This window comes from Acartia tonsa, chromosome 10 (genome assembly GCF_053477335.1).
Source record: "Acartia tonsa isolate MP-2025a chromosome 10, ASM5347733v1, whole genome shotgun sequence".
Classification (NCBI taxonomy): domain Eukaryota; kingdom Metazoa; phylum Arthropoda; class Copepoda; order Calanoida; family Acartiidae; genus Acartia; species Acartia tonsa.
Genome location: NC_137269.1, coordinates 42,837,742 through 42,859,218, shown reverse-complemented (window position 1 = coordinate 42,859,218; position 21,477 = coordinate 42,837,742).

The following is a 21,477-nucleotide window of genomic DNA, read 5'->3' as shown; positions in this document are numbered from 1 at the left end:
TTCCTACAGCTCGTGTAATTATAACCACAGGGCGGGTATACATTCAAAACAACCATTAAATTTATTTTAGCTTAAAAAATAATAAAATTAAATAAAGGAGGGAGAGGACATTATACTATTTCTAACACGATTTCTCATTCCCTGGATTAAAAACGTTGGGTATTATTATTAAATCTTGACCGGTTGGTTAAAACTATTCAACCAATGGTTTTTATTTGCAGATTCTTAATTTTTAAGATCATCCTTGTGTATAAACATTAATTTATAGACCACTAGCAGCTACGCCTTCCTACCTTCCCAGGACCTATGAGAAGCTACCATATTAAGGAGAACCCGATCGGTTCAGCGGTTGGCGAGATCCTTCGGTACAAACATACAAACACAAAGACATTCTGTTACTTTATTATAAGGACTAGCGGCTACGCCCCTAGAAGCCTCTAGGGGCACCTAGGTAGGAGGGGGAAAAGTCGACCTCATCCCATTTTAAATTTGCGTTTCAAAAGAAGTGAAGACATCCCCACCAAAAATAGTTTAAAACCTTCTCAGGACCTATAAGAAGCTTCACTGTAAAGGAGAACAATATCAGTTCAGCGGTTAGCGAGATTCTTCGGGACAGACAAAAAACGCTTATTACTTTATATATTAGGATTATCGTATCCCTCAAGATGCCAGCATATCTATGATTTCATCAATGAGTAACATACAGACTAATAATTTATACTTCTAGAGTAGCTTTGCTACAAAATTTTAATTTAAGAAAACAAGCTATATTATTAACAAACCTCATATGATTTTTAATAGGACATATTGATGGATATTATTATGATTTGGATCTTACGCCAGATTTTCATGTTCTCTAATAAAGTGAAACTTGTAGCTGCTAAAATAACAATACCCTCCATCCACCCCCTTTGCACCGTCCCCTCTTCTACTACTGATGAATTAACTGACTAATAAGCGAGTTCCATGTTAGCAACCTAAATAGACGACAATCTTTCCCCTGTCATAATATCCACGTATTTTCTACATTCATTATTATATTTTATTTTTGACAATGGGCAATTATTTAAAATATTATTTTCCCCAAAAACATCTAAAAATATTTATCTACAACAATAATCTGTTAACGCTTCACTGAAAAGATATAATCATTGTTAAAACAAGGATGACAACATTCATCGAGGCGAAACTTTTGCTTTAAACAATTTTGGATTTAGAATATACGTGGATATTATTACAGGGGAAAAATTGTCGTAAATTTAGCTTAATGGTCAGCTTGTTCATCCAGTAGTAGGTTAGGGGATGGTGTAAAAGGGAGGGGGGTCATTACTCTAGCCCGCTACAGGTTTCACTTTATTAGAATAGGTGATAATATAGTGTAAGATCTGTGTAATAATAAATCCATTCTTTGGACTTAACAGTGAAGTTATGTTCCTGAAATATATTGCTTATTGTTCTAGGAATAACCATTAATTAAAAATAATCTTTTTGTACCATCCTGTAAGGTTTTTAATTGATAGGATAACTTTAACATGCTTCATATTACTGACCGATGAACATACGGATTATAAAACTATTTAACCATAGAGTAGCTTCGCTACTAAAAATATCCAAAATTGCGTGAACAAAAAGATTATTCAGAAAAAGCATATTGTTCAGTAATTACCAGGGAGGGAGGGGACATTGGGCTGTTTATTACACTAGTCCCCAAACTATTATAATAGTATTTTTCTTTTTCGTTGGTTCAACAACTTTAGGGAATTTATGAATTTTATTGGTTGGTTCATGAAGTTTAGTGCCCAAAAGTTTCAACCACATATTGTAATCTACAGAAGAGGTAATTTTTGTATCATTATAAGGGATGTACATCAATTTATCGTCCATTATCTTATCCCTCTATATACCTGATATTGTTCAGTAATTACCCTCTTTTTAAAGGTAAAGACAAGGAAGAGTATGTACTGGAGCAGCGAAGCTTTTATAAACAAATAAAGTCAGCTAGTTGTCGGGTAGCTAGACAAAGTGTCTCAAAAATCAGCCATGTGACGTCATAAAAAAAAGGGAGATGAGAGGAGAAGTGGGAAAGAAAACTCCTAAAAAAGAAATGGATATTCCCTTATTTTTATGACGTCACAAAGCTTATTTTTTCGACACTTTGTCCAGCTACCTATGACAGGCGCGTGCCTGTTGTTAATAGTAAGAGAAGGGGGTAATGTCTTGGCCTATTATAAGGTGCAACTTATTTCAGTTTCATAAATTTTAATAATAAAGTGAAAAAGGCTTGAAAACGTAAAAATGATAAACACAGACCACCGACACCAAAGGCATGAAGAGTAGCTTTGCTACTAAAAATATAGGGGTAGTTTTCTATGTCATATCACCCGTACAATAATATACATGGACGGACAGTTAGTCAGATATTTGAATCATGTAATATGTTCATATGGATATTTTTACATGTTTTACATAACATTAAAAATACACAAAAACATTACACAATTCAAATAGTTTACATTATATAACGTTAGTATATATTTAGCTCTAGCCTCTAGAGGATGGAAGAAGAAAATAGCCTAAAACCACCTTGAAACATTTGTATGGATTCACTTAAAAGTAGAACTAATTAAGACTAGCAATTTTCCGTGATCTTTAGCTTCAGACAAAAAACCTTTACTACTTTAAATTATAGGATAGTTACTGAATAAATATAAGTGGGTTAATAGTTATTTATCGCATCGTATCATAGACTGCTTTCCGCGGATAATAACATAAAAAACCATAAGGTTAAAACCAGTTGTGTAAGTCCCGAAGGGTCGATGGCCCGGTTAATGGTTTCGAAGCCATACATCACTGCATACATATTCCTTTTTCCTAAGACCCGCATACAAAAAAGACAGAAAACATATATTATATATCAAAGGCTTATTTAACATTTAATCCAGCATGGCTTCCAAACCGATTAATATCCGCTATATTCTCAGCCTCAGAAAAATCATGTATCGTACCGTTTTATAAACAATTTTCTAGAAATAGTAAAAACGAAAAATCGTAATACTAACACCAGTTTTGTAAGCTCATGCCTTCGTTTTACTATCCGCGAAAAGCTGTTAGGTTAGGATAGCCCAAAAAGGTTTCTTGCCACATGTAAAAATGTTGAAAATTAGGGGGGGGGGTTCTCAGCTCCCCTCGTAAATTCGAGGAATTATGACAATCGATATATTATTACTTGGATGTTGTACTAGATATTCATGTACTCTAATAAAGTGATCCTTGCAGCTGGCTAAAATAACCATACCCCCCATCTATCCTCTTTACCCCACCCCTCCTACTAGATGAACAAACTGACCTAAAAATAAAATCCTTATTATCAAGCTAAATTGACGACAATTTTGTCAATATATCCACGTATATCCTATATCCATTGTTATGCCACTTTTTGTTGTGTATAAGAGTACAATTTCAAACTAAAAATACGTGGTAGGTGATACTTAAAAACACATCTATTTTACAAGTAATAACATGTTTAAAATGTTTATTTGCTATAAAAAAAAGGAAAAATTATGTTCATAGGCATCGTAGCAACAGAATTGGTTCATTAAGTTGAGTGTCTAAACTTCTCAACCACTAATTGTAATCTACAGTAGGGTTAATTTTGTATATAATCATTGGGGATGTACATAAATTTATCGGCCATTGTCTTATCCCCTTCGATCCTTGCACAGATATACTCTAATTATAATGTAGCTCAGATACTTAAAATAACACAAAAAGTACTTAGAAAGTTAATTTAACTATGTAAAAACACAAAAAAAACAAGGATGACAAGTGAAGCTCTGAAACGGTAGGACCAACGAACATTAACACTTGTAGCGTGTCAGAACTGAATAATCAGTATATAAATGTATACAAGTTTTTTGGGGGACTTGATTATAGAGATGCCTCGCTTATAATTTTGTACCTTGTTGTAATAGGAATCAATATTTGAAAAAATTAGATCAATCGGTTAATTATTTCACGGACGTACGGGGGACCGACCCTAATTATAGAAAAAGCTTCACTTGTAAAAATATGTTTAGGTAAGGAAGGGTTGTAGATTCACGGTTAGTTTTTTATTAAATGAATAAGTTAGGGTACAATGTTTGGCACTTTCGATATAAGTAAATGATAATAACAAAGCCACAGAATACGATAATACCTTCAGAAAAATCGATGAAAATAGTTTTCATACTAAATTTTGTTTTTTTATATTTTTTCTAAAATGTCATGACAGAAGATGCAAAATGTCGTCTTAGTTTTTTGAAAGGATTAATCTTCTCTGAAATCTAAATTATCAAAATATTTTTTTTGGTAAATGATTATACGATATATGTCAAACATTTTATCAGAAAGAAATATTTAAAATTGTGAAGTAGAAACCTGAATAATTTTTCTTGTGGAAATAGTTTTCTGCAAATGTTGATAAACATATGTCTGCTAGCATTAAGATGTTTGTACTGCCAATACACGTTGGGTTTTATTTAAAGAATTTCTTTAAAATGTTTTTTTTTACATTGTATACCAATAACGCAATATTTGCTATCAGAAAACCCCCGACTAAGACTCGCCCACGACCCGATCTTTTAGGATTGCTTTGTAATTTACATTTTTGAAAGTCTTTCAACAGTATACACAGCAAGTTCTCTCTTTTATAACTAACTTTCCGAATAATATACCTAAAGCATTTGAATTGACAAAGGCTATGCTAATATTTTTACCATTCAAGTTTATTTAATATTCTAATAAATAGCGCAACCCTCCAAGTTTATGACTACTTTTCATGAACATATGATCTAAAGAATAAGCTCTGACGCAATGTCATATAAGGATATTATAATATTCATTAAAAAAATTGTTATTTTTGCATATATGTTACATTTTACAGTGTTTTGTGGCTCAAAAGAAAGACAATTAAAAATTATTTCATATTATATAGTTTAAATTACATAAGATAACCTAGAAATAGTAAAAAATTCCCTTTCTTTTTTTGTCGCAAAAGAGAATTCAACAAAGATTTTCATTAAAAAACACCTTAGTGTAAAAATTAAAAAGTTTAAACATGGTCACAAAAAGATTCAATTAGTTTATTAAATGTTTCATTTTCAGCAAATGACGATTAATCTCTATTACATAGAATAAAGTGTAAAAAGATATTCTCGTTTTAATTTTAAGCAACTTAAAATGCATTTTAATACCTTTTAATGATTTATTTTTTAAAACATCATTTTATAAAATGTTATTGATTTTTAAAGTTATATATTAGAATGTTTTTAAATTTTGTTAACATTTTGTTTTAAATGTAGAAAATTGGTAATTCTAAACATTCAAAAAATGATTTTATTAAATTTTCATCACTTAAATTGCATGTTTGATGAAATTTTCAACTGATAATTCAAGAAAAATCGTTTAGGTTTTATTATATTTTACTTTGAAATGTTAAAAAAATATATTATTGTCAAAAATGTGGAAGTTATACTTTCCTCAAAAAAAGACCTAAAACATGCAAATTAACACGTGTAATGAGATTTTTTTTCTTTCAGGTTTAATTTGAAGTAATTATTGATATTTTTTGTAAAAAGGATTTTATATAAAAAGTTTTAAAACTCGAGTTATGTAGTGGTTCTAAAAAAGGTTGCGAATTTATGCAATTTTCTTGCAAAAAAAATTTTCTAGGATTTTAAAAATAGCAAAGGGTGTTATTAGACGTACTTACAGATACAATTGCTAAGTCATTTTGGCCAAACACTAAAATAAAGTTTTGACATCTGAGCGTCCAACCGTGGATTATTTTAATCGGCATAGTACTCTCCCTCCCTGGCATACATTTATACACTAAGAAATATAGAAAAACTTATTCTCAAATCACTAAATTAAACCAATAGTAACAGTATAGGTTTAATCCGGCAACATTATTAGTTTAAAAAGTGCACACATATTTGGTACAAATGGTCATATAGCAACTAGCAAGTTGCACGGATTGTTTAATGATGATATACAAAATTACCCCTCTGTAAAGTAAAATTATTGGTTGAAACGTTTGAACACTAGACTTAATAAACTAACCAATCAAAACTCCATAAAAGTCCCCAATATGTTGTTAAGTAAACGTTAAAATAAAACTTTTGGTACTAGTGTAATAAGCAGCCCATTGTTCCCCCTCTCTTTCTCTCTCTCTCTATTTCTTTCTCTCTCTCTCTCTCTCTTTCTCTCTCTCTCTCTCTCTCTCTCTCTCTCTCTCTCTCTCTCTCTCTCTCTCTCTCTCACTCACACTCTCTCTGGACTGATTGATCATCTAGGGTTATGAATCTATTTATCCACTATTCAGAATTCAACTTTGGCCCAGGGAAATTGTAAAGCACAAAGAATCCATTCTCTCTATTCATTTGGTCAATCTCAGTTTTTGCCCATCATTAATTTTGCCTAGTTAAATATTAATTATTTTCATTGCATAGCTAAAAGAAGCAGTTTGATAAGAATAAAAATAATTGAGGGTGTAGTTTAAAGCGAGCTAATTTTGAGCATAGCCTTCCTTTCTGTATAATTTGATTGACTTTGATTGAGAAAATATAAAAATTGCCATTTTCATAACGAGCGAAATTTGAGTCTAGCCTTCTATTTTTCTCATTGCCTGGCTAATAAGTCCAGCTTTATAAGAACTTAAGAAATCATAGATTCTTTTTCTAGTGTATAAAATTCGAGCGCTAACTCCTTTTTAATTATACAGTGTGTTTTTTTATGAGAACTTTTTTGAAAGCAATTTTACCCCACTTATAGTTATCAGAATGTAATGATTAATGGCTTATTTACTTCGTTTTTAATACAATTAATAGAACACTAAAAAATATTTCATTTATTATTTAAAAGTACAGTAAAATCTAAAATTCAAAACTTAGGTGTCAACATCTAAAAATTGTTTTAGCGCATTTTTCTTATGCCTAAATCTTCTTCCCTTTGCAAGAAAAAAATTGGATTTTCTAGAGTCGACTTTGGGGGTCCCGTACTCCCTCCCTGTTTAGCAGCCATTCTTGTGAAAGGTTGAATATTTGAACATAAGAAAAATGCGCTAAAACACACTGTATATACAAAACATAATTAAAAATGTCAGATTTATAATAAGCTAAATTTGAGTCTAGCCTTCATTTTACTATTTGCTTAGCTAATAAAACTAGTTTTGTATAAACATAATAGTGTATTTCATAATGTTCAAAATTTGAGTATAGTCTTTTTTTATTTACACAAATAAGTACAAATGCCAGTTTTATAATTTGCAAAACTTGAGTCTAACCATCATTTTTCTCTTAGCTTGGCTAATAAATGAAGTTCTAATTTAGGGCAGCCAAATCTCAGAGATCTAAGGGGTTAGACAATGGTCAATAGATTTATGTACATCCCCCTATAATGATACACAAAACTACCCCTTCTGTAGATTACATTTAGTGGTTGAAGCGTTTTGACACTGAACTTAAAAAACCAACTAATCAAATTTCGATAAAAGTCCCCAAAGTTGTTAAGCAAACGATTAAGAAAATGTTATCATAAAACTTTTGAGACTAGTGTACAAAGCGGCACAATATCTCCTTCTTCCCTGCCAAAACTAAAGAACCAAGGATCAAACAAAGCATTTCAGCAAAGCTACACAATAAATATAAAAAAAGTTTAATTTTGTTACCATAAATTCCTTGTTTATTAATGATTTTAAAATCAAACACTGTCCTATCTTGCGTTGCAACTATGTAAATCCTATTTCTAAAAACCAAAAAAAAAACAATATACAAGAAATATATGCATATTATTTTATATGAAGTAGTAAGGTTTTTTTTGTCTGTAAATCAAGATTTCAATAACTGCTGAACTGGCTTAGTTTTCCATCTTAGGGAATCTTTAAATAGGTCCTGAGATAGTTTTAGGCTATTTTACTTTTTTATCTAAGTCTTAGGATGGTTTTAGGCTATTTTTGTCCTTCGGTAGATCCTCGAATTCAGAGATCCTCTAGGGGCACCTGCTAGTAATTATCATTTCAACATTCCTCATCAAAAGAAATTTAAATATAAGCAAAGCGATGGGGATAGAGAAAGAAAGAGAGAGAGAAAGAAAGAAAGAGAAAGAAAAAAAAAAGAGAAAGAGAGAAAGAGACGGAGAGAGAATGAGAGAGAGAGAGAGAGAGAGAAAGAGAAAATAAGAGAGAGAGAGAAAGAAAGAAAGAGAAAGAGACAGAGAGAGAGAAAAGAAAGAAAGAGACAGAGAGAGAGAAAAGAAAGAAAGAGAAAGAGATAGAGACAGAGAGAGAGAGAGAGAGAGAGAGAGAGAGAGAGAGAGAAAGAGAGACAGATAGAGACAGAGAGAGAATAAGAGAGAGAGAGAGACAGAGAGACAGAGAGAGACAGAAAGAGAATAAGAGAGAAAGAGAGAGAGAGAGAGAGAGAGAGAGAGAGAGAGAGAGACAGAGAGATAGATAGAGAGAGAGATAGAGAGAATATAAGAGAGAAAGAGAAGGAAAAAGTGAACGCAGAAAAGCTGACAACAAAATAAAGTTTCTTTCATAGCCATATCCTTAGCTCTGGTGTCATGAATAGAGAACTAATTGCTTTGATTTTCTATACGAAGATAGAAAAATAAACTAGAGTTACATACATAGAATGAATGGCACCCATACAAAGAGGTACAACAATTCTATTGGGTTAGGGGGTAGGGGGTGTAAATGCTATGATTTTCTATACGAAGATGGAAAAATAAAGTAAAGTTACGTTCATAGAATGGGTGACACCCATTCAAAGAGGTATGAACCATTTTTACGGGGGTGTAAATGCTTTGTTTCTATACGAAGATAATAAAAAAATAGAGTCGCTTCACTTTTTTCAATATAAACCCTACAGTTTTGGTCAATAACTAATAAAAAATAATCCAATTTATGCTCAAGCAATAAAAATGAGAAAAAAAATATTGAATTTTGAATCTACTCACCTCTCCAGAGTACTACAGCTCGAGACTCAGCACTTAACCCCTAGTGGAGAATTTTAAAATTTTTTTGATGGGGCATGTAAATTGTACACACCTTTCTATAGACACCTTAAATAGGTTTCTAATACAATCCTAGCCAATTTGGCATTAAAAAGAAAGACCCATCAAAAATCAAGAACTAGACAGAGCTGTCATGTCTCAGTCTTAATCGTACATGGACAATAACTCCAACCTGTTTTCAGCATTCTAATGATATAAATCTCTGTTGTAGGAATAAGATATTTTCAATAGGTAAAACTTGTAAAGAACATTTATCAAAGGAATTAAGGAAACGTCGCAGGAGTTGAGAAACATTCAATGAAAAATATTTTTTTTATCTAATTGAAAAACAATTTTAGGATCTGATACAATTTAGGGTAGCAGCCAAACGGTTGAACGAAAATGTTATGCCCAAACATCGTTATAACGTTAAAAAGTCTTTTTCGCACTTTTATGAGTACTGCAATATAATTGCAATGTTCCGGATTAAATAACTGTATGTTCAAGAGGTAAGGACTCTACTTTGTCAATTGGGTCTTTGAATATTAGCCAATAGCGTCGTAAATATTACCACAACAAAGTCGCTACAAAAGAGCAGAAAGCAATTTGACAGCAGACTAAAAAGGTCCCCACCACTAGAACCAGGTAGTTGTCTGGCCGGGTTATACACCTATACTTTACATAATACGCCCTTGCTATTGAGAAGTTGTTTTTAAGACCCGACATTCTCCTATTCAGAATTTCATTTCTTTACATTCAATTCATAGTTTTGATAGCGAAACTCCTCTATAATAATAACTTTAGGTTTCTCAGTTAGACTTAATTTCAGGGATCCAAAGGGATAAGACAATGGCCGGTAAATTGATGTACAGCCCCAATGATGATACACAAAATTACCTCTTTTGTAGATTACTATTAGAGGTTTAAACTTTTGGACACTCAATTTAACGAACAACAAATTAAAATTCAATAATAATCCCCAAGTTGTTCAGCCAACGAATAAGAAAACGTAATCGTAAAACTTTGGGTACTAGTGTAATAAACAGCCTAATGTCCCCTCCCTCCCTGGTAAATTATAATAGTACCCTTAAAGTCAAGCTATCCATTTCGTTGGTTGAAAACATTGGAAACTTTTCATAAGATCTTGATATGTTAGTTTAAACTAGCAGTGTTCAAACTTTTCAACCAGTTATCTAATTCTACAGAAGAGCTAATTTTGTTATGCCCTAGTAGCCTCTCGAGACACTAAAGGGAAGGGGGTTGAGTCGACCTCCCCCAAACTTTCAATTTTAGTTTTAAAACAAAAACCAAAATTAAACGGGGGGGATCTTTTTTTCCAGTGGCGATTTATTTTGGGAGGGTTGTAGGACCCTCTCTAAAAATAGTTAAAAACCTTCCCATGATCTATAAGAAGCTACATTGTAAAGGAGAACAATTTCGGTGCAGCAAATAACAATATCCTTCGGTAACACTAGGGTTGGGCCGGATATCCGGTTTGGCCGGTTATCCGGCCGGATATCCGGCCATTTTAAATATCCGACCGGATACCGGATATGAAAACTATCCGGTTACAAGATATCTGGCTGGTTTTTTGACGCCAAATATCCGGTTTTCCGGCCGGATATCCGGTAATTTGCCGGATATCCAACGTTGGCCAGATATCCGGCCGGAATCGGATATCCGACATTAGAAATTAGCCGGATATTCGGTATCCGGTATCCGGCCAAAAAAAAGTATCCGGCCCAACCCTTGTACACACTGACAGACACAGATCCTGTTACTTTTACTTAGGGATGGTATTTACATTTGGACGTTACTGCTCAATTAAGTTTCAAATCTAATCAAAAGTTAGAGTATTTACGTCCGTCTGTCCGACCAATTAGACAACCGTTCTTACACCGTTTTTAATCGTCCTTGTTTATTTACATTAGCCTTTTAAAAATAAACTTTATTCATATAACTGAAAAGGAAATATAAAAATAGTTAATTAATAACGGAGAAAATTTATTTAATTTCATAAAGGGATCGTCAGCCGCATTAGCCTTTAGCTAAAATCTTGTCAGGGAAGTGTACCCGCGTCATACTAGAGATGTTCAGAATGATGCATACTGCTGCTATGGTAGACGCCTGACACTTGTAAATTTTCAAAGCCGTTTTCAAACCGTCAATTTTCTATAAAGCTGCAGACATTTGCTTAACGTCAACCGAGTTCTTAATTTTTTTTCAATTCCAAAAATTCTTTTGAATTTTTTTTTTAAATGTATTATGTAAAGGCGTTTTTTTCTGATCATATTTTGATGCTGTCATAGATATGAATATTTTTTAAAAAATAAATCTTATCGCACAATCTTTAATTTTCATTTGTTATTTCAATGGATATATAATAGGTGGATATATTAACATGGGAAAAATTGTTCTCAATTTGGGTTGCAAATATGAAATTCATTTATTGGTTAGTTCGTTCACTCAGTAGGAAAGAAGGGGATGGAATAAACGGGGTGGAGGGTGTATCTTTAATTTAGCCAACTTGGAGTATCACTTTATTAGAGTACATGAAAATCTGGTGCAAAATCCAAGTAATTTTATATCGATTGTTATTTCTGATTTTTAAGTAGCACTGCTTCTCAATAATAAAGGTCTCATCGTTGCACTACAGCCACTCTACAAATAGGGCATTTCTGTACGTCCGACTCGTACTTTACTTTTATGATAAACAAGATACATGAGATATTTACTAATAATGGAAATCTTTTTGTTTTTTGTTGTGCTTATGAACATTATGGTACTTTTAATTTTATATAGAACAAGGATGACAACATCCATAACAACGGTTGGACAAACAAAGATTAACACTTGTAGAGTGTCATAACAGAATAAGTAAAATAAGAATGTATAAAAGTCTAATAAAAATTGTAAGTAAATTTGTTGCAAACTACTTAAATACAGAATACTGTTCAAGGACATACTTACATTTTTAAATTAAATTTTAGTGATCCTTCGCTTATAACATTACACTTTGTTATTCTATGAATCCGTAAATATCATACGAAAAGTTGTTCTGGTAACAATTAAAGAGTTGGTACGCTTTCCAAATCGTACCTAACTGTTATAGAAATCATCTTGCAAAATTTTGAAATCAATAGGACAATTCTAACATGTCCAAATTAACGAAAATTGCTTACCATTACGGACGGACGGACTGACCCAAATTATAGAAAAGAATCGCTTTTATAAATATGCCGAAGTTTTTTTTAGGTATAATAGCCCAAAAATTACGTGCATATTGCTGCATATGTAGTATTATAATTGTATGTATGTTTTTTAGCGGTGTGCGAACTCCAGAGAAAGGGATGCATATTCAAAGATTTCAAACAGAGGCGGATTCTTTTTATAAAAATTAAGTCACTGCATTGCTGGTGTTGCAAAATTGTTTTCGTGAAAAATTCTCTAAAATCACATAAAAAATCTACAAACATTAAATAAAATCATAGAAATCATACCATCTTATTTAATTTTTGTAGATTTTTTATGTGATTTTTTATGTGATTATGTTTTTAAGATCCACCTCAGTTTTAAAATATATATTTTTTATCCAACCTTTAAGTCAGTAAAACATGACAAAGACAAACTGACCTTCTTTCTTTATATTGTTCTAAAGATGTTCTTTAAAAATAAGTAAGAAAAATTGTTTTTTTAGTAGTGACTAAACCAACCATTTTGAATGCTTTGAAAATTTTTCTTTCAAAAGAGGGATTGCCATAAATGATCAGGTTTAGACTTTCAGCTGATTTTTAAAATTTGTAAAGGGTTGATTTATCCGTGTTAGTCTATGGCAGAAAACGCGGTGGGTGTAAAAAGGGGTTAATCCGTTTTGGAGAACCAAAGTTGATCTGCCGACTTTTTTTCAGGCGTTGGATCAATTTCCACATAAGGATTTGTTTTTCGGCATTAACACTAACTCAGGAGCTTTCCCACAAAGTACCTATCGAACACTGAAGCCACCCCCCCCCCCCATTCCCCTCCTTATTTTTGGAATAGATTTATAACAAGAAAGGAGAGGGGGGGTTAGTTTTTTGCCTAACCCCTGCCAAGGCCAACTCTACGAAATAGACCTAGGGTGTCCTAACCCTTGTGGGGCTACCCAGTACCAAGCATAATCTAACCTAAGTAAATAAAGAAACAAAAATTACCCCCACCACCCTCTCCCCCCATATCTCAAATAATTTTTAAATAGAAGGGGCTGTTATTTGTTTGTCAATTAAGATCTTTCTAACCACTGAACCAATTGAGTCTCTATTTAAGGTTTCACAAAGTTTTTTTCAGAATTGAAAAAGGCGATTTTTTCCAATAGTTAACAGTAATATTTTTTGCTATTGTACCTTTTGCGGATATGATAGAACATCCTTTTTTCTCATTATCAGAATTGTACTACGTATGCATCTCAAAATTTGGACTTGCTGAAAAATAAAACCCATAGGTTAATTTTAATTTTTTAATTTTATTTTTGTATAAAGTTTCTGCTAGTAACAAAAATAAAAGGACTTCTACCTTAATTTTGCTAAAAAAGTCGTTTCATGTTAAAAGTTACTTTTTCCTCAGTCACTTTTTCAAAACTTTAGCTCTAAAAATCTCCGGTGTTAATGGAGGTAAAAAAAGTATTTTTATATCTACTTATGTGGAAATCTATAGAGAACAAGGACATATACATTTTTTAATAATTCATTGAGAAATAAGGGCCGCAGATGCTAAAAAATACTTTTTCGAGGGTCATACTGTATAATAAATTGATATATCCCCCGTGAGGATACACAATTAGTGGTTTAATGTTTGGACACCCAACATACTGAACTAACCCCAAAGTTGTAAAGCCAACTAATAGAAAAATGTTATTATAAAACTTTGGGTACTAGTGTAATAAACACCCCTCCCTCCCTGGCATCCTGTCATTGTTATAAATTGTTGAGATCCTTATTTGAAAAGTAATTAATAGGGAGAGGTTAATTTCAACTATAGGAAACCTTTAATTAATCAAGGTGGGGTAACTCCCCCCCCCCCCCCTCCCACCCCCTTCTCCTCAAGTATGTATTTTAAATAAGCTTTTTTGGCGGGGGGGGGAGTATCAATTTTGGGGGGGGGGGAAGGAAGGCCAAAGCCAAATGTTATCATCCTTGCTTAAAAGTATCATCTCTATATCTAATAACGAGTAGCTTCGCCCCAAGTTATTAGAGGAAAGAAAGGGAGCAAAAAATGGCATAAAACCATCTAAAAATACAATAACCTTAAACTATCCCAGGACCTATGTGAACTTTCATTAAAAATGAGTAACTTAATTCTCTCCCCCCCCCCCTTAAAAATCCGCAACACGCCTTTCATGAAGCCCTCTTGCTAATAATTAACTTTTAGACAATTTTATTTTGTCTGAGATTAAGACTTAATACCATGTGTTTAGTATCGGTCAAGCCCATAGCATCTAGGCCAATAAAATTTACCAAATCCATCCTATTATTTATATCTAAAATATAGAATAGCAAAATCACTATCCAAGGACCTATGTGAAGCTTCTCTGAAATGGATACTCTATTAAGTGGATAGAAAAATTTTACTACTTTATAAAATAGTATTAACTTGCTAGGGGTTTGCTCAAAAAGTTGGGTAAAGATTTTCACCTCCCCCTTGGCCGACCCTTACTTTTATTTTATTTTTTTATGAAAAAGAAAAAAAAATTAGGGGGTACCTCTTTAAAAAAAACATTCATATCTTACTTTGCGAAGTGTTAAACGGCACAAATACCCCAATTATAGAGAAGATGAAAATGTCCTATTAACAAATTCCTGTTTAAGTTCAATTCTAATTTAGTGTTATATCAGGGAGGAAGGTAACAATGGCCGTTGAATTGATCTACATCCCATTCTTTCTACAAATATTTGCAAACTTTCAAACGCAGAATTCAGAATTATTACTTGGATGTTGCACCAGATTTTCATGTATTCTTATAAGGTGATGCTTGCACCCCATCACATCTCCTCCTACGGGATGAACAAACTGACCAATAAATGAGGTCCACACTAGAAAGCTACATATACGACGACAAATTTTCCCATATTGATACATCCACGTATATCCTATATCTAAAAATGGGAGATATATAGTTGCTTAATTAATGCTACAGCTTATCGTTCACATTTTAACAAGGACGATAACTGTTCAAAATATTGAAATAAGCAAATTTAAATGGCGCCTTTTTTAGCATTTGTTAAATGTTTTCCTTTAAATTGTGGCTGAGTTTAGTGCCCTAGGAAAATGGGGATAGATGTAACCGCTTTTGGCCTACCTATTCTATTGACGTCATAGTAGAGGGAAATAGAAAGGTAAAGGGGAAAGAAACCCCCTAGAAAAGAGATGGGGTATAGGGTATTTCCTGACGTCAATAGGTAGGCCAAAAGCAGTGACATCTATCCCTATTTTGCTAGGACAGTATAGACAGCTACTTTTAAATTCCCTATCAAACCAAAAGGCATCGTGTAAACATTTTTAATTAGATATGTCGACATATGTCAGACAATAATGACATTGGTTGACATCGACAAGCTGTTTAAATAGCTAAATATAGTACATTAACGTCGACATTGTAACCAATATCTCGTATGAAAAAGTTTTAAAGTTTTCATGTTCTTTTTTTATATTAAAAAAATCGTACTTTTCGGACTGACGGACAGACCAACACAAACCTATGTAGCGTAGCTACGTTGCTTAAAACAGAATTCTGTACATGCACATACCACATTAACGCATGTCCAAAGTTAGGGGTACAGTTCCTCAGGGAAAGGGATGCACTTTCCAAATGTTTTTCTAATGTGACGGACAGACAAACAGACCTTAGTTATAGAATAGCTGTGCTATTAACAAGGGTATGAAGGTGCTTAAGAGTTAGATGCGCATTGGAAACCAGAATTAAATCAGGAGATTGCATTAGGCTGTTTATTACACTAGTCCCTAAAGTTTTATAAAAACATTTTCTAATTCGTTGGCTCAACAACTTCGGGGACTTACTTATGGAATTTTGATTGGTTGGTTCTTTAAGATCATTCACTAATTTGTAATCTAAAAAGGGATAATTTTGTGTATCATCATTGGAGATGTAGATCAATTCATCGACCATTGTCTTATCCCTTTATATCCCTGAGAATAAAAACGCACAAACTTTACATGATTTAAAATTATGGATTATATGTCCCCCAATCCCTGGAATTGATAGGCAAAGTGACGGAGAGTCAATGAGGTTTTACCCACAAAACAGCAAAAAAAATAAACAGCTATTTTTTTATGCATTAAATGATTTCTAATTAAGACAGTGTTTAAAAATGCAACAATTTAACAAACAAAAATTGGGGTATAGACCCTTTCGTGACAACGCCTCTTAAGGGGCAATTCGTCGTATTTTTGCAGAAGCTTTTGATAGGTTATTTTAGGTTAGGTGATTGTCTGCAGGATTAGGCAATTTGCCCCGCAGGGGCTAGAAATAGGGGAAAAGCTACTGTGAAAATACTACGAAACATCCTTTAAGAGGCGTTGCCACGAAAGGGACTATACCCAAAAAACTTTATTGTAAGTGAGTTACTGACCAATGTTTTGATTATTGCAGCTTTATAATGGATATAGAATAAACAGGGAAATTATGACAGGGGGAAAATTGTCGTTAATTTAGGTTGCTAACATTGACATCATTTATTGGTCAGTTTGTTCATCCATTGGGAGGTTAGGGGATGGGGTAAAGCGGGATAGAAAAGGTAATCTTTATTTTAACCAGATACTAGTTTAACTTTATTAAAAAAAATGAAAATTTGGTGTACCTTCCAAGTAAGAATAAATCTATTAGATATGATTGTCCTTGTTAAAAATAGCTAAACTTTGTTGTTTTGTTAGGAGGAATTTACACAAGAAAAAAACAAGGATGAAAACATTCATAATAACGTAGCATAACAAATCAGAAAGTCAAACAAACGAACATTAACAAATATAGAGTAATAAATACTAAATTGCATTTATAGAAATAAATTGGTTTTAACATTATACCTAACGGTCATAGGAATCCATATTCTACAAATCCCTTTAAAAAGTTGATAAAATTATATAAAAAAAGGTTAATTCAAGTTAAGCTAAAAATTTATAAGTTTAATTTTTATTATATTTAATAGAGTTGCTACGCTTTCTGAATTGTACCTAAATATTACAGGAATCTTCCAAGTTTGAAATCTATAGATTAATCTAACATGCCCAAATAAACTATCAGAGCTACTGACGTAAGGACCGAAAGACCCTAGATATAGAAAAGCTTCGCTACTAGAAAAAAAAAGGAGGGGAGAGAGAAGAAACGTATCGAATTTTTGGAATTGACATCAGATAAGATGAAAAATATTCAAATAAGGAGAAATGAATCTGATCTGAGTGTGTGTCGAGCTATTCAGGTAAGCAGGAATAGGCCAAAATAATTGTGTTGTGTTTTGAATGATTTATTCATCTTACTAGAAAAAAATCATATTTTCATATTTTTACATCTCAAACAAAATGTATTAAAAATTTAGTATTAAAAATTTTAGATATTAAAGGGCCTTTTTAAGTTTCCGTAAAAAGTTGCCTCATTTATCATTTTTTTGATTTTTCAGATAAATCTGTTATTTATGCCTTGTCAAGCAAATATATAATTTTCCATTGTCCTATACCTATATCCCTACAAACCAATAGCGTACAGTCGAGAGTAGGGGAAAGATATTCTGAAGAAATAATATGTACTACATTACATATTAAAAAGCTTGAAATCCTATCATATAAAGTACCAATTAGTAAGGCTTTTTTGTAGCTTGAAATTTCGATAACTACTGAGTTTTCATTTTAGCGAAGCTTTACATATGTCTCAGGATGGTTTTACGCTATTTTTTATACGCAGGTCATTGGACGGTTTTTAGCTATTTTTCTCCTTTCCGATCCATACCCCTTCGAATAAAGAACCTTGCTAGTATGTAAAAATGGTAGGCCTGAAAGATTTAAAAAGTATAAAAATATTTTTTGCATAAAATTAGATAACCTAACTAAGAAAAGTTTCACATTTAATGATTTTATGGCAATACCTACCCATAGACGTCCAAGGGGGGGGTAATGGGGCGATTACCCCCTCCCCCCCATTTAAAATTTACCCCCCCCCAAAAAAAAAAATAAAAAATCTCTAATAAAAAAAATTTTTGCGCGCTTCGCGCGCATTTTTATTACTATATTTTAATAAAATTTAAATTACCCCCCCCCCAAAAAAAAGCTTGGACGCCCCTGTACCTACCATAAATGATATAGGACAATGGACGATTATCTAGTTTTGAAGTAATATCAGGGATTTTAAGGGATAAGACAATGAACGATAAATCGGTGTACATCGCTATTGAAGATCAACAAAATCACTACCCTTTCTGTTGATTAAAATTATTGGTTGAAAAGTTTAGATACTGTTACTTGAACGAACCAAAAGTACTCAAAGTTTTTAAGTGTTCATAGAACTTCGGGTACCTTTATTATTTCTACTACTTTTCCTTTCTTGGTGACATGATTTCAGAACATATGTCCCTTCCCCCCCCCCCCTCTAACAGATCAAGATTAAGGGGGTGGATGGAGGGGGGGGGGGAGGATACACCTTTAAAAACGCGCGGGGCGGGGAGTGGGAGGAGATCTAAAGATTTGAAAAAGATTGTAAAGAATTGTAGATTATTTGAAACAGGGATATGATATCTGAAGAAAATTATTTTACCTCGATACATACATTTTAAAATGGAATACTATACTGGATAAAAATTTTCAAAGAAAAATAGTTTTTTTTAACCATTTGATGTTATTAATAGTTTATAGTGAAACTATCGGCTACGCCCCTAGCATCAAAGAGCTTTGTATTCGAAGAAGTAAGGAAATTAGGAAAAAAGCCTAAAACCAAACTTAGATATAAAAATTAAATAACTTGAAACCATCAGAGAATTAAAGAAGAAAGCAATTTGATAGCAGACGAAAAAAGTTCCCACTGTTGTGCCAAGTAGTTGTCTGGGTTATACATCTATACTTAAAAAAATTTTGTTAAACAATTAAAGAACATAATTGTTTTCTGTAAACTTATTCAAATCCGTGGATTTTAAAAGAACTTGTCTCACATCATGCATAAAACTTTAAATGCAAAAGGCCAATTCAACTCCAACACCCCCCCCCCCCCCCACTAAAATCACATCAAAAAGAATTAAAACCCTCCCTTGCTAGTCCCCAGAAAAAAAAGTGATACCAAATTTTTTTGAGTTAAAGCTGCCATTAAAAATTGTATTATGTTGGGAGGGGACAATGACGGATAAAATTAATTTAAATTCCGTTTCAACTCCCCCCTCCCCCTCTTTAAAAAAATCGATCACCTAGCAAATGCAGAATTTCCCACATATAATTTAATCTAATATAATTTTTGTTATGTCAGGCGGGGAGGGGGGGGAGTACATGACTATCAGACCCTAATTATAGAACAGCATTGCTTAAAAATCTACCCAAGGTTTGGTCATACATGCACGGCCTATTAATAAATCTTTACCCCAAAAGTATTTGCGTAAAATTTTGCCTATAGTAGCTAGAGACAAGAGTTTATTGATTAATTCGTTATTGTTTTTTTCCAGTATGGCTTCAAAACCGATTAATATTCGCAGGATTAGATCCGGTTCTTAGCCATACTGAAAAATTAAGGATAGCATAGTAGTACAGACCATTTTCCACGAATATTAATAAACATAAATTGATACCAGTTTGTTAGCCTAATACTTCGCCCCCTCGGGTCTAAAAAAAACTGCTTTAAATATTCTTATGTTAATATCCACGAAAAGCTGTCTATAACACGATGCGATTTGTCTATCCCTTCTTCCATGAAAAGTAGCCCGAGGAAATAAAATGAAAATTTAAGCACTGCGTTGCTATAATTAGGTAAATTATACAGAGTGGGGAGGTTAAATATACTGCAGTTAACTTATGCAAAAAATTCACTAATGAGTTGCATCATACAGGATCTAAAACCAAGGACAAAGACCATATTGAGTCAAAAATTATCCATGTGACGTCATAAAAATTAGGAAGATGAGAGGAGAAATGGGAAAGAAAACCTCTAAAAAAAGAGATAAATAATCCCTCATTTTTATGACGTCACATGGATCATTTTTGACACAAATTGGTCTTTGTCAAACCAAGCACCTAACTCCACCCAGTTTATGGATTTCCATAAATGATAAATTGATTCTGCTTCATCTTATAATACTATTGGTGAAAAAGTCGAAATGTTTATAAAACTTTGGGTACCAATATTGGTGAAAAAGTTTGGACACTGAAGCCTGTACAACCCAATCAATACATGATAAAAGAACTCAATATATTTGAGTCGAAATGTTTATAAAACTTTGGGTACCAAGTTTTAATAAAAGTCCCCTCCATCCATAATTAATGAAAGTAATTATATATAAACTTGTAAATATAGTTTAGGGTGAAGATTAATTTCAAGCCCATTGTCCCCACTCTCATTACTAAAAATCTATTCATATGCCCCACTTTTATAATTAGCCATAATTCTCCTTGTGTATAATGAGATTTTCATTATAGCGCTAACGGCTGCACCATTACCCTCTAGGGAGTTGCAAATAGTAAAACAAAACCTTTTCAAGTATAGATTTCAAACCGATAAATATATGCTGGATTAGAACCGGCCCCAAGCTATATTGAAAAATCATTTATCGTATCTTATTATATCCAATTTTCTATGAATATAAAAACCATTCAGCATCACGGGGCTTGCAAAACTGGTTTTATTCTTTATCTATACATTTTCATATCCGCGGAAAACTGTTTATAATACGATGCGATAAAAACCTATTACTACCAGGAATAAAAAGCTTCTCTGAACAGCCAAAACAAAACATCTAGCCCTTAAAGAGATCTTATGCATCAAACAGACGGAGGTATGGACAAACAACCTACTGCTTTAGTACCTATCTAGTGGCTAAGAAAACTAGATGAACAAGGATGACAACATCCATAAAAGCGAAGCACTGAAACGGTAGAACCTACGGACATTAACACTTGTATAGTGTCAGGACTATATAATCAGAATATAAATGTATAAGAGTCAAGCAAAATTAAGTAAATTTGTTAAAAACTGCTTGATACAGAATAATGTTTATAGACATACTTACATTTTTAGGACTTAATTATAGAGTTGCTTCGCTTATAATATTGTACTTAATTTTCCCAGGAATAAGTTTACAAAAAATCAGATTAATCGGAAAATTAGATCGATAGGACAATTCAAACATGACTAAATTACCGAAAAAAGCTATCCGTTACGGACGGACGTACCGACCCTAATTATAGAAAAGCTTCGCTTTTAAAAAGTTTTTG